At 33.9% G+C, this 14,069-nt stretch overlaps 2 protein-coding genes across 2 annotated transcripts in view; one reads left to right on the top strand and one right to left on the bottom strand.

Moving 5' to 3' along the window:
• LOC130901309 (protein tiptop-like) overlaps positions 1–9,427 on the bottom strand; it is a 355,321-nt gene extending 345,894 nt beyond the window's left edge. The window contains exon 1 of the mRNA XM_057812561.1: positions 9,362–9,427. The gene's annotated coding sequence lies outside the window, so the exon portion shown is untranslated. The remainder of the gene's footprint in view (positions 1–9,361) is intronic.
• Positions 1–14,069, top strand: part of LOC130901310 (zinc finger protein 624) — a 116,445-nt gene that overhangs the window by 84,020 nt on the left and 18,356 nt on the right. The gene's annotated exons all lie outside the window — the stretch shown is intronic.

The raw sequence follows: 14,069 nt of genomic DNA on the forward strand, positions 1-14,069 counted from the left end.
TTCAACCTTTTCTTTAGCGGTGCATAAAGGTGGGTTCTATTCGGCAAAGTACAATCCTAATGAATAGTAATTCTGACGAAGAACTATATTTTATATTAAAACCGAGCTTTACATATATTTTTCTAGTTATACCTATTCGAAAAAGAATTAAATCTTTACGTTGAAAAATAACTGTGATATACATTTCAAATCGGTAACATCGTTGCTTTTACGTTTTATACTAGAAGAATACTAATATAGTAACTTCTTTACAATACTTATTAAGAACGTCTAACTAGTAGTTTCCCCTTATCTCTACCACTGATCCGTCACTCCCGTCTGCTGTTTTTGCTATACATTTTTCGAGAAATAAATTCAAGGATCGGGATAGATTTATGAGGAAAGAGAACCGTTTTCTGTGAATTGTTTTTGCATTTCACACGAACTCGGGAATATTCTTAATGGAAGGACATTAAGAGCACGCACGAGATATCTTGCATTTGTCTCGTCGCCAATACGTACACAATCAACTAGATGAAATTATGTTTATTTCTATAGTCCGTTCGTTTAGCACGAGAATCAAAATAAACGCTGAAAGTAATAACAAAAAGAATCAAGTAAAAAAAAAGTTTAAAATTCGGTAAACATGTAACAAACCGTCAGTCCTCGTGGACTCATCATCTCCACTGTTTACCCATCAAAACATTGAATCGTAAACATAAATGCATTTCTATTGGCCGAAGCTGTAGGAAAGTGTATATAAACAATTTCTTTGAAATATTCCTACTAGACAGTCTGCGATAAGCAGTGGCGTTGCTTGGTGGGATTCATTTAATTAATAAATTTCTTTAAATGAATAGAAATATTGTGTTCTTTAGAACATGGACGAATGAATACAATGAATTTTCACAGTGTAGCTAGTTTTTTATAAAAATATATATCCTCCAATATTTTGAAATATTGCGATTTTTCATTCCATCCCACCTGCGGGGACAGAATGAATTGATTATGTAGAATTATGGTTACAAAAAATATCTACAGTAATGAAATATTATTATAAGGGACGTTCATATTTTATGAAGATAAACCTTGTTTCTATTGCTTTCACTTATATAAAAGTACTTCAGATACTACATGAATGGATTAAAGTTGAAAGTTATACAATAAAAACGTACAAACAGCCAGAAATAAATTAATTTATCTCAAATTTTCGATAAATAAGAGGAATTGGATACGTTTTTATGGAATAATATCTCAGCAGATTAAAAATAATACTAAAGAAGAGGCGTGCGACAAGGATTTGTATTATCTTCCCTACTATTTAACTTCTTCTCTGAGGCAGTATTTAGCGAAACCCTCGAGAATACAACAGCAGGTATAAAGATCAATGAAAACATTATAAACAATCTTCATTATGCAGATGATATCGTGGTAGTGGCCAGTAGCCTACCAGAACTTCAATCTCTTGTGGACGTTATTGTAGAATATAGCGAGCAATTCGGCCTTTATATGAATACGTCCAGGACCAAACTATTGGTATTCTCAAAAATACAAAGAAACGTCATCCTAAGACTCCATGGAGAGATCATTGAGCGAGTGTCATCTCTAAGATACCTGGGCACACTCGTCAACCAGCAATGCCACCCAAAATTCTAAATCAGATCAAGAATTGAGCAAGCGCGGAAAACTCTGAAATGGAAATAATTATTATTCAACGAAATATGGTTAAAATCATAACTTTCATACAAACACTTAAGGTGTGATAAAAAATTATTCTATATACCCTTTATTGACAATACATTTCTGAATCCCCGATAGGTTTCTTTCGGAATTGCTTTTATTTGTTCTGTCGTGACCCTCTTATGTTCAGAAATCATTTTAACACGTTTCTCTTTTAGCACCTTTTATTTTTTCCTCTTTTTACATCTTTCCTCGTTCTTTTGACCTCATTTCCACTTCCAAATAGGTCGTCCAATTGTAAAACCTCTTCAAAATAATTACATTATCACTGACAGTTTTTAACATTTCGTGTGCTTTCTTATCACTTTTAGGCGCAAGAAGAAATATTTTTCGTGGTCTGTACTTACACCATTTACTGTATTTCTTCAAAGAAAGCTTGATTGAAATTAGGATTCTCAGTCATTCATAACATTTTTGTATTACAACCAATTATGTTATCATAAATTGGACCATAAAATTAACAATTAAGTCATTCGGTTTCTTTCTTATTCAAAGCTGGATAAAAGCGATAAAAACCTCGTTTTATTTCTTAATAGTTATGTGAGATCATTAGATTCAGCTTTATCCAATTAAATTGAGCTATAGTTTACGACATGGAACATTATAAAGTTTATCAATGTTATATTAAAAACATTCAGTGGAATAATTGGGCTATTGTAAAAGATAGGTAGACTAATAGAAGGATTCAATTTGCTACCATCTCTACATTATAAAAAGATTATACATAAAATAGACTCGGGATTTGTTGAGAATATTTAAAAAATTTCATAAAATATCGGGGCAAACAGGTCGCGTCCGTTTGCCCATGGCTTCATAGTTTTCTTTATATTGTTAGCTCGATCTTATGTACAAAATGTCTCCATTTGATTCTGTCCTATGCCTCTTCTTACCAATTTTGTACACCAAACTTTTTTATCCGTTTCTTCTCTGGTCTTCATTTTCTTTGTATTATCCCCTTATTCTGTTTTTATTTTTATTTATTTAGTTTTGTATTTTATTATTATTCATTCGGGAGACGTGCCCCAACCATCTAACTAGTGCGTTCAATACCTAAGTAATTGATGATTAATTATTATTAAAAAAGCTACTTTTTATTAATTTTGTAAGTCCAAACAATTGATACATACAGGTAAAATATCTTCAAAGTCTTATTTGATTTTTTCGAAATGACTACCAAGTATTTGCACAAACTCCAATTCTACTTAAGATTTTTGAGATTATGTCTGCCCCCTTTTCTTTAAATCTCTATAGGCGTCAAAACGAAGATAGTCGTACGGTTTCAATTGTACACTCTATGTACTGAAAACTAATGAAATTTATAGAAAATATAAGAAACTTATTGAAAATATTTTTAGCCATAAATTCGAGGCTTAGAGAGTTTTCCAACAAATTCCTCTTAAAAGAAGTTGTAGAAACTGTAGGAAACGATCCTGATTCTCACATTAATTTTTATATTTTTGCAAAGTACTGATTCATCGTTTAAAATGTCACAATCTTGTTTTTCTTTAGAAAACACAAACAAGACATAAGAAATTTGTTTAACTTCTTTCAAATTAGTTGAGCATCCACCATAACCTCCAGTTTTGTCATCCAGTGATTATTGGTTGTTTCCAAAACTTGTGGAACACTTGAATGATAAATGGTTTTTCGAGCCCAAAATACTAGTTGAGAAATTTATCAAAATGTACTTTCGCATACTCTTTCGTACGTTTGAACCAATTTTCGGAGCACTCTGACTCCAAAATATTAGTTTCGAACGCAAAAACGGCTTCTCTTCGGAACACTTACTTAGTTAAAAATTTAATTATATGATCAGTGTTATGAAAGCTTGCATTTTCAAGACGAAGAACTATTCGACTCCTCTTTGCCGTTTTTAGGATTTATTCTTGTAAATAAGCAGATATTGGCCACGTTTGGATAAGTTTTTTGCTATTCTGTCTATCTTACTTACCAATTGGCGCTACGGTTCTTGAAGAACCTTGGCCTCCCAGGCAACCATTCTCCATTGTTCTCGATGTTGCCCATTTTTATCTGGCCTTGATGGCATTTGAGCCTTTCCAGCGCGCTTCGTGAATAGTAGCCACATAAACTTAGTACATGAGGAGTTTGTTGTTCAACTTTGCCCAAGATCCATCTTTTTATAGGGTGTGTATACTCCATGTACTAAATTCGTGTTCCGTTGCAAGGTCCGTTTCCGTTTATTCTGGCTTATTCCAAAGCTTTTGTAAGCTGATTTCACAACAGTTGGGCTTTTATGGAATGGGGTCTTTAGCCCCAAGCCCATCCCATCACTAGAAGAACTGCACTAGGACTATGGAGCTTCTTCTGTCCACTCATGCACCGTGCCGGCGTTGTCGGAGTAGTTATTATTTTGGTCTCTCACACTAACCTGTCTGTCATAGGAGACCCTACCAGCAGCATAAACTGTCTTTCTTGTTCAGCTATAATTTGTTTTTGACATAGGAATACACTCTAATATTTGCTATATTGAGTAAAAATTTTGGATTCCAACATGTTAAGGCAAGCGCAGCAAAATTTACGCTAATGCATTAATAAAAAGCAATTATGAATAATTTTTTTTTATTTATACGAAAACTGTTAATAGAAAGTGAGACAATACCAAATAGAGGAACAAAATACATAGAGGGGCAGCGAGACATACATCTTATGTATCAGAGATTATACAACGATAGTATCGGATATTCGGATATTCATACTATCAATTGTGCCAATAAATATGCAAATAAATATATTCGTATCTGGTTATCAAAACATTGAGTGTGCGTAGGTATTGTGACGAAAAGCAACGAGGTTTGAAGTGTGGGGAAGCAAAGGGTATTCTGCCATTATCGTTCGCCCATCCATGCATCACCAAAGGGTGACGGCAGAGTAAAAAGAGACTTCAAATTTACGACCGCCCGAGGCTTAAAAGTATGTAATAAATCCCGGACCGGCAGTTTAAAAATCCTCCGTCTCAGTTTCGCTCTTACTGTTCCTTTCATCTATGTCTCTCTCATAGTTTACATCGTGAAGGAGATTGGCAACGTTCGATATGAAGGGAATACGAAAAGGAGAAACATCTTTTATCAACACGTTTACTGCCGGCTTCTTTGATAAATGCAATCTTATAATTTAGTTGATATCTATATTATGATTAATATATTTATTTCTTTAACTACTTCCTTTTCCTTCTACCTATGTTTGTATTTATAAAAATCTGTCAATAATTCAACGAATGGCTAATTTGTGCCATTTCTTCCTATGTGAATAACATTAATTAGTTTAATTAGTTCTACTAGTATTAATCACAGTTTACTTTCAGTACACATCAAGGTGAAAAGATTATTTTTTAACTTTAACTTAACTTAACATTTTTACATTAATATATTCTCCTTAACTTCACCAGATTTAACACTATGCTTTCTAATTACATAATAGTAGGTGAGCAGTTCTGAAAGTAGTAGGAATATCGAGTTTTCCAGTTATCGTACGCCTCCAGGTACGCCTGGACCAGACTTGTACTCTACCGAACCGTGAGGCATCCCTATAAGCCTCGATTTTATTTTCGGGAATGGAAAAAAGTTTTGTGGGGCCTAAAAGATCCTGGCAAATCACTTTCTAATTGGCCTTATGCTCCTCTTTCAAGACTAACTACACTAACTTCGCACACAGTTTCCTCAGTTTCAAGTTTTCTGTCATATATCAAAAACTTGGGTTTGAGGAATGCTCAATTTACCAGCAATCATTCTGATACTCATCCTGTAATGATTTTTCAACAAATTTTCGGTTGCGACACATTTTCGTTGATCGAAGGACGTCCAGAGCGATCGGTTTCTTCCACTTTTTCCCTACCTACTCGGAACAGCTTGTGCCACTTGTAAACATCCGATCAGGTCATAGCCTCCTTAATGATGTCACGAGTTTCTTCGCTCGTTTTACGAAGCTTTACTCGAAATTTTATCGAGTATCGCAGCTTCATGATTCTTCGTGACAAGGGGTTCATAGTATAAGCTATCTGTTGTCTTCAACGACCGGGAGCTGCTTATCGATTCTCCTCAGGTTCTTAATAACTTTCTCCTTGAATTGCGCGCGCTCAGATCGCCTCTCGTCCGCACGTTTGTTCAGGAAAAAACCAGTCGTACTAATTTCAGAACAGACCCCGTATTTCTCGTGGGTACCGAGATAACAAGTCATCAGACATACATTTCCTTCATTGCCGGACCGTTATTAACGCTAAGATATTGATAAGTTTGTTAACTTTTTTCCAGTCCCAATAAATTACGTTTATTCCTTTAGTTTGACATCCAGTTAATCATTCTGTTTATGCTAGTGATTCCGATGTGCTCTGAGCACTCCTCTACACCACTCCGTTCTGCTCCGACCTGCTCCGAAAAGTAAACGCCAGTGGCGTAGAACAGAGTAGCAAATATACCATTTTATTTTTGATATTAGATGCAATTTATTTTGAAAATTTAAGACAATAGTCACATTGATTGAGCAATACTCAAATTATGGAATGAGTTTCTGCTAGATCGTATATTTGGTTCCATTTTGTCCCACAACAATTCAATCGGGTTGAGGTTGGGTGACTGTGACGGCCAAATCAATGCTTTTAGTACATTCTTCCCTTCCATTTCATTCAAATACTCTTTGCACAGCTTCGATGAATGCTTGGGAATGTTATCGAGCTGGAAGATGAATTTTATGCCGATCAGGAACACACTACATTTTCCTTTAATATTTTTTATTTTCCTCAAATCTCTCCAATTTTGACCAGGTCTTCATTCGCCCTTCCTCCAAAACATTTCCAAACTTTCACCAACCGAGTCTCCACTGAGTTTTACGATCAGGACTATACATGAATCTAACATACGTTCTTCCTTTAACCTGCCATAAGACATTAATTTTTCATAGAAAAGCTTGAATAGGAACCAGTGGGAAACAGCATAGTCAGAAGATGTTTAAACTAGTACGAACATATGAAGAGAAGAACATCGCAAAATCTAATAAGAAATAGAGCAAACGCAAAACACATTAGAAAAAAAAAAGAAAATGAGGACCAAAGAATACTTGGCTAGAACGAGTAGCGTAGAAAGAAGGAACGGAAGTAAAAACCATACGCTAAACGAATAAAGTAGCAAAGAACCAGAAAGGATAGGAAATAGATGAAAGGAAAGTGAAAACTAAAACTACAATATTCTGTTCGTTCAACATTCTCGTTAGTTCATATTAGATTGAAACGAGTTTACCTTGGTGTTCTTGTCGCACACATCGATTGATTTCAAAAATAAAGAATTCTTCACTAATATTTCACACTATTTTCAAAACGTAATTATTCTTAATTAGGAGAATATCGATTCCAGTTCTTTTTCATCAAAACACAACTATGGAAGATGAGCAATTAGTTGATTAAACATTAAATGTGCCGTTTTCCATATATATTTTTAGATCGTATATATTATCAGCTTAGTGTCATCAGTATGTTCTTTCTTTAATACATTTATGACTTTATTCAACAACGCCACTGCTTCTTTCTTCTTCTTCTTCTATAAGAGTATCTAAATCATCGTTGATGCAATCTCACAACTTGCCCCGTAATTAATCGGCCGAGTTTAATTGAGATTTTTCTTCGATCGTTTATTCGATATTTTGAAATTTATTGGTGTTTTTGTGTAGTTTCTCGATGTATTTGCAATCATATCAATTGGAATTTTGATTTAAAAAGGGAAATGGAATAATCCTGTCCTATTGCTCAATCGTCGGGTATATGTATAAAAGTTCAATGAAGTTCACAGCATATGAAAAATTTGTTATATTAAGATTAAGGAAAAAGTACTGCATGGCAGGAATTAAATAAGGTTGTCAAGCTTTATTCATTCCTTGTATGCTTTTGGAGCTCACTTGGCCGCTTGGCGCCTTCAAAGTGATGAAGTCTAAGATACATAGTTCACTCCATGAGATCTAACATAGAAAAGAAAATAACTGTGAATATTTTTCAGTATATTCTCCCTTAGTTTCCACATACTTTTCAGAATTTCCGATTACATCTTCTATGTTATGATCAAAATGTTCGTACGCCGCCTATATCATTTCATCAACGCTTCGCGATCTAAAAATATTCAGACAGGGCCAACTCAGGTGTATATGATGGATATCAATCTCTGTGAAGCCACATTCGTGTACATACGCCATGGAAAGGGAATGCAGCATTGTCATGAAGTAAACGCACACCTCCATGGATTGAGATCATTTTTTGATGCAACTGCTTTAGTAAGTCAGAGGTATATGCCACGTCTTCGGTTGTATTTGATTCTTTATAGTCAATCAAAAGGATACCTTCCAAAATATTGTAACCATAACTTTTATTATGCTTTTCGTGACTTTTGCTTTTTTTGGGACAGGCTTTCTTGGTCCTCGCGGCTAAAGCCTAAACATTGTTCTTTCTACTCGACACTAATTTTTGACATTATCAAATTCTCATGTAGTATCCTTAGAACACTTATTTTGGAGATGCCGGTATGTGCTGCAATTTCTTTTGTTCATGGGCATGGGAACGAGTCTTTGAAGGTCGAAACTTACTAGCAACACGCCACGCCACTTCTCGTCATTTGGTCGAATATGTGTGCATATGTTTTTCTATTTAATTCAATTGTCTGCGTACACACAGTCCACCCCACACCATCCCACGTGGAACGATTCAACATTCTCAGATGTATGCGACGCGTGTTAGAACTTGTAAATGCCCTTCTCTTGCCTTTGTATACCAGTCTATTCAAAAGTTTCATCGCATTGGGTTTATATTATAAGATTGACTCGAAATACAACAAGAGTAATTAATATAAAAAGTTCGTTAACATGATTTCTTATATAATAATCCAGTTCTTGGATTAATACATGCAAAACACCATGTTTTCAAGAGTTTTGTTCATTTTATGGACCTAAAATCTTCTTTTTCTCTTGTTTCTAAAAACTCTAGGTCACTAGTGCTCTCCATAACGTACTCAAAGCTACTGAAAGTTTTTCTGTTTAAAATAATAGAATGAAATGAGCTTGTTGTCACATGTAGTGTTGCAAGTATGTACACAACAATGTACCACGTAAACCGACGTCGAATGACGTAGGGTGGAGTGGCGTGGCGTGTTTCTAGTCGGCTTCGGCTTTGATTGTTGCTAAATGATGGATACAAGTCACTGTAAACAGCCTTTATTATGTTTTTTATTTGTATTGCTGTTAATCTTTCTTTAGTTAGAGCGCGGAACTATATTTGAGACATTTTACCAAGAATTTATGGATCATATTACGTAAGTTGTAGTGCGGTCGTGGTACATGATTCCTGATGCACCTGAGAATGCAAAGCCAGCCGTCATTTTCAACACGGAAAACGTAGTAGCCCCATTGGCATGTTACAAACCGTTTTACTAAATGATGATAACACCATTATATTGCGTTTAAGAAAAAAAACCATTTAAATTTGGTATGTTTTGATCTGTATCATTCTCAAATACGTTTTTTATGGAATCCTTTTGCGTTTGCATTCTCTAAATGCGCCGAATTCTTGTTAATAATAAATCCATTTAACCCAAGATATTCTCCCTTACTTAAATATAACTGCCGTATACCAACAACTCCCCTCATCACTTACCTATATTTCACACGTACCACTATTCTCTAATTACTATACGTTTAGTACGAAATATGAGACATAAATAACATCTCAAATGCTCACTGTCCGATTTATGTTGTGCTACGGTTGCAGTGCGCCTCACTGCCACAAACACACTTTTTAGGCACTAATTGTTTACATTTGGTCATATATTACACTGAACTCCGAATATAAATGGGATACAGTATGCTGAAATTCCCCAAAACGATGAAATGGTCGCTCGACAAGCAAAAAAAAATAATACTCTGTTCAACTAGATTGACCGGTGTAAAAAGTTGACTTACAATATACAAGACCTTTATTTGATTATCTCGATATATTGTTTTGTTTGATATGTTGTATTAGAACAGTGAAATAATTATTTTATTATATTTAATCATTTTTTTTCCATTGACCATAATTAGTCAATGAGGGAATATGTAGTCTTATCAATAATACCAATAATAACAAAAATTTCCCATAAAGAAGATAATTTGATATATTTCTAATGTAATTAAATCAATAATAACTTATAAACGGTGTAGAAATAACACTAAAGAAATCCTTTATTTGAAATTTATTGAAATATACTAATTGATTTTCTTCCAGCGACGTCTCATTGTATACTAAAAGAATTTTTATTCTGGAATTCTGTGTAACTAAAAAAATATATTAGAAGAAATTTATTTCAATACAGAAGAGAATTTTATAGACGGAGTAGACGAAGAGGAACCACCAACACTCAATGTACAGGATTGAATTGTAGAAAAATTGCAGAATGACTACATGAGATTGTCAATGAAATGGTGAAGTACGAGAGAAATGAATTACCGAATAGACTAAACTAGGTAATAGATCTAGTCTGGAAAAACAAAATAATGTTCAATATTCGGGAATGATAAGATCCATAACAAGTTGGCGAAATATTTGGTAGGAGCTGATCAGTGAATCACGCCGAGGTCACGTCCTCGTGTAAATCAGATATTTTTAACTGATAAAACCAATTAGTGCAGTGGCAAACAGTGATTTTTAAAGAAAAAGTGGCAATTAATGATAGAAGCATAAAAATTGGTATGTTGGGCAATGATGCCAGAAGAAAATTTTAGAGATCGAGAGTCCCTCGAAATTTGCCATAGAAGGGGCAGGGTGTCGATTTTTGAGGCTAACTCCCCCCCCCCCCGTGAACAAGTGGAGTGAGCAATTTTGACGTTTTGACCCTCCTGAACATGAGTATGTCATTTTAAGACCTGACCTCGAGAAGTGTCCCAAATTTCAAAGTGAAAATTTCCCCATTTTCCGATTTTTGTGAAAAATACGTCAAAATTTTGGTTTTTCTTCAATATTATACGAATCTTCAGTATTGGGATCGATTTCAACATTTTCATTGTAATAACCTGTTCTTAAAACAATAATTGTGGAGGTGTAGTATTATACTAAAGCGAAATTCTTTTGACCACTTTACAGGGGCGCGAGGAAAACAATTTTGAGAATAAAATTTGAATTTTTTCTAGTAGAAAAAAACTTAATTTCTTTCTATAGAATTTTAATCTATTTTTTCTTATATTCTTTTTCAGTGGTTGATAGATATGAAGGTTTATTCAAAGTTTAAAAGCTTCATACTTACAAGATTGAGACATTGCATTAGAATGAAATAAATTCCCTGAATGTAAATAAGATATATGTAGGTAATATTTTTCGTGTAAATACCGAAGAAACAAGGCTTATTATGAGGTTTAGGAGTTACCCCCCCTTTTCCCATCATTCCTTCTTCCACCCTACCTCGAAGCAAAAAAAAGTTTAGATTAGGTTAGGTTAGGTTAGGCGCTCCACTAACAATTTAAATTGCAACATTTACTATAAGAGTTTCAAAACATCTTGATTAAATTGAATATTAAGAATTATTTGAAGTATCACTTTTATTTTAACTTATTTTCAACTATTCACTATTTATGTTTCATTTTTTTCGGCATTTTCAAATCAATCAACTGCTTAGTAATTTATCAGAACAAACAATACTGAAAAAACTTCCGTAAAAAATTATGTCGGATTTGAAAATAGTTATTGAGATAAATGTAAAATTTCCTTCGTCCTTATTGACCTTTTATACAATTCATTTTAAAGTAACGTATTAAATCGATAAAATAATTTTGTTTTATTGAAAATGAAAACCAATGAATAGTTTTACACCTTCCTAGAGTAGGTAGATTGATTTATAAAATTAATAGCTGATCATGATGTTCCAAGATTTTATTCAACATTCGTTTTACCTGCCTTTTGCATTGTGTCCACAACTGATCGTGTCAGGATAACGAAGTTTTGTTCAGAAAATGAGGCCTATTAAGACTAGTTCAAAATATCATTCTAATGATGTTATAAATAATGTGAAGTATTTTCAGTACGTATCTTCAAGTAAAAAGCTCAATATTTCATGAAATCTCACACTACACTAAAATCTTTTCAAAAAATTTTCGGTACCTTTTGTCTCAATTACACAAATTTTTTTTCGATCGTTGGTAAATGATGATTAACAGTTATTTAACGAGGTTATCAATATTACATAAAATGAATAGGATACACGATAAATCTATACTACAAGACTTAAGAAAAATAAACGTACAGTAAACAAAAAAACATTCATCAAATCGATCATTATATCAGCATACATAGTCGGTAAAGAAGGTAAATACTGGGATTGAAGATACCGTCTTTATACCTGCAAATGTGCACGCGTTCAATTGTACCAAGGTACACGCCAAAATTTTATTTCCTTGTGCATTTTAAATAAAGTGTGGCTTTAAAAACAAATATATATATAATTTGTTCTAACTAACTTTCCAATTAATTATTTATAATTTGAATTGGAGCTCCTCAAAGTTACTTTTATAATTTTTGTTTCTGTGCTAATGGCCAGCGCTGTCAAGGCACTTTAAACTTGAATAAAAAAAATTGTTGTCAATTGTGTCAAATAGAATAAAAATGTCAAAGATTTTTTGGAAAAAATTGTGTCGAGTGTTATCAATTCAATCATTCTAATCAACATCAATATTTTTCGTATATCGATTCAATATTTCCAACCAATTTTATTTCAACTGTGATTGATATCATAATTCAACAAAAAGAAACGCCAACAGCCATAAAATGGAGAACGGTGAATCAATGTCCATCGATAGGTATTAATAAATGTGAATGAATCGTGGGGCAAGTGGTATCTGTCTGTAATTTCCTCCGGCTCGGATCCATTGGTAATTTACTGCGACCGATGGGCGTTCTACTCAAAAATCTGGACGTGGGGCGGCATTTCTGCCGCTTATAAATCTGTCAAACCGATATTGTATTGCCGTTATTTATGTAGAAATCAACTGTTCACTTCATTCTCATCAATCTAGCTCTCCATGACCGACCGACACAGCCAACTACATTACTTTATTTTATATACTGTTCGATACAGTAACGGATTTACGGTTTATTAAAAAATGAATAAAATGGGCATAATATACGGTTATGTACACGACGGGCCTAATATATTAATAATAAGCAATCTTCTTCGCAAAGTTTTTTGCAGTTTTGCCTACTTTATACGCTAGTGCAGAGGTATCAAACTCAATTTCGCACATGGCCATATATTAAATTTTGAAATCATTGATGGGCCAGTTTGAAAATAAAAAAAAATGAACTGAATTATGTTAAGCTCGAGGATCCAGATACCTAACTTCTCTTGTTTTTGACAAGTTCATTGATGTCAGGTATCAAATCGTTGTAGTAATTTGCCATTTAGACTGAATTCTGCACTCACTATCAACTTTACGTTTTTGGGACATTATGACAACAATTATGGATATCGCACGCGCACGACACAAAAAAATGCACAATACCTTCTACATCACTATTTCGCTGTATAATTAAAAACTTTCTTCAACCGTATCGCTTCGATTACTCGACTCAACTAACTCACGTCGCGCCGACGCACTCGTTTTATATGGTTATGGAAGGTGCTAGTCTAGACTCGAAGCGCGTGGAATATTCTATCGTTCTCGACAAAAATAATGGGATATTTCCTCTTGCTGCTAAGAGATGCCCTTGAAATTACTTATAAACATCCATAGATTTGAGATTACGAGTATTTAAAACATCGGTAGAGGAATCGAATGAAGTCTAAAAGCTCTAAAAAACATTATTGATGACACACTGCGATCGCGGGTCTTATTGATACGGCCCAGGGGCCGGAAGCGGCCCGCGGGCCGTATCTCTGACATGACTGCGCTAGAGGAATAATGGATTTCACAAGTATTATATTGAAGCATATAATCTTGAAAGAATATTTCATTTATACATCGCTGTTCTTGAAAAACAGAGAGGTGAATGCAAAAATTGTAGGAGAATAAAAAATTTAATTAAAAGAGTATACAGAAAATAATGGTATATTAAGAGTGTGGGCAGAGATTCCCAAACTTTTTTAACCCTCGGCTTCTTTTCAGTATAACCATGGCGGCGCATCTAGAATAATTTATCTATTTTGCATTGCATAACATTATATTTTTAATTTGTCTCATAGTTAATTGTCAATATATTCTTTCATAAATTGATGAATAAAATTATAACTATTTTTATAACAATACATAATTCTGGATTTTAAACTTTTCTCACAGATTGTTCAGTTGCTGAAAAAGTTTACCAGGTTTAACTTATTCTCACAGAGGTCAAGAAATAA

This window comes from Diorhabda carinulata, chromosome X, assembly GCF_026250575.1.
Source record: "Diorhabda carinulata isolate Delta chromosome X, icDioCari1.1, whole genome shotgun sequence".
Lineage (NCBI taxonomy): Eukaryota > Metazoa > Arthropoda > Insecta > Coleoptera > Chrysomelidae > Diorhabda > Diorhabda carinulata.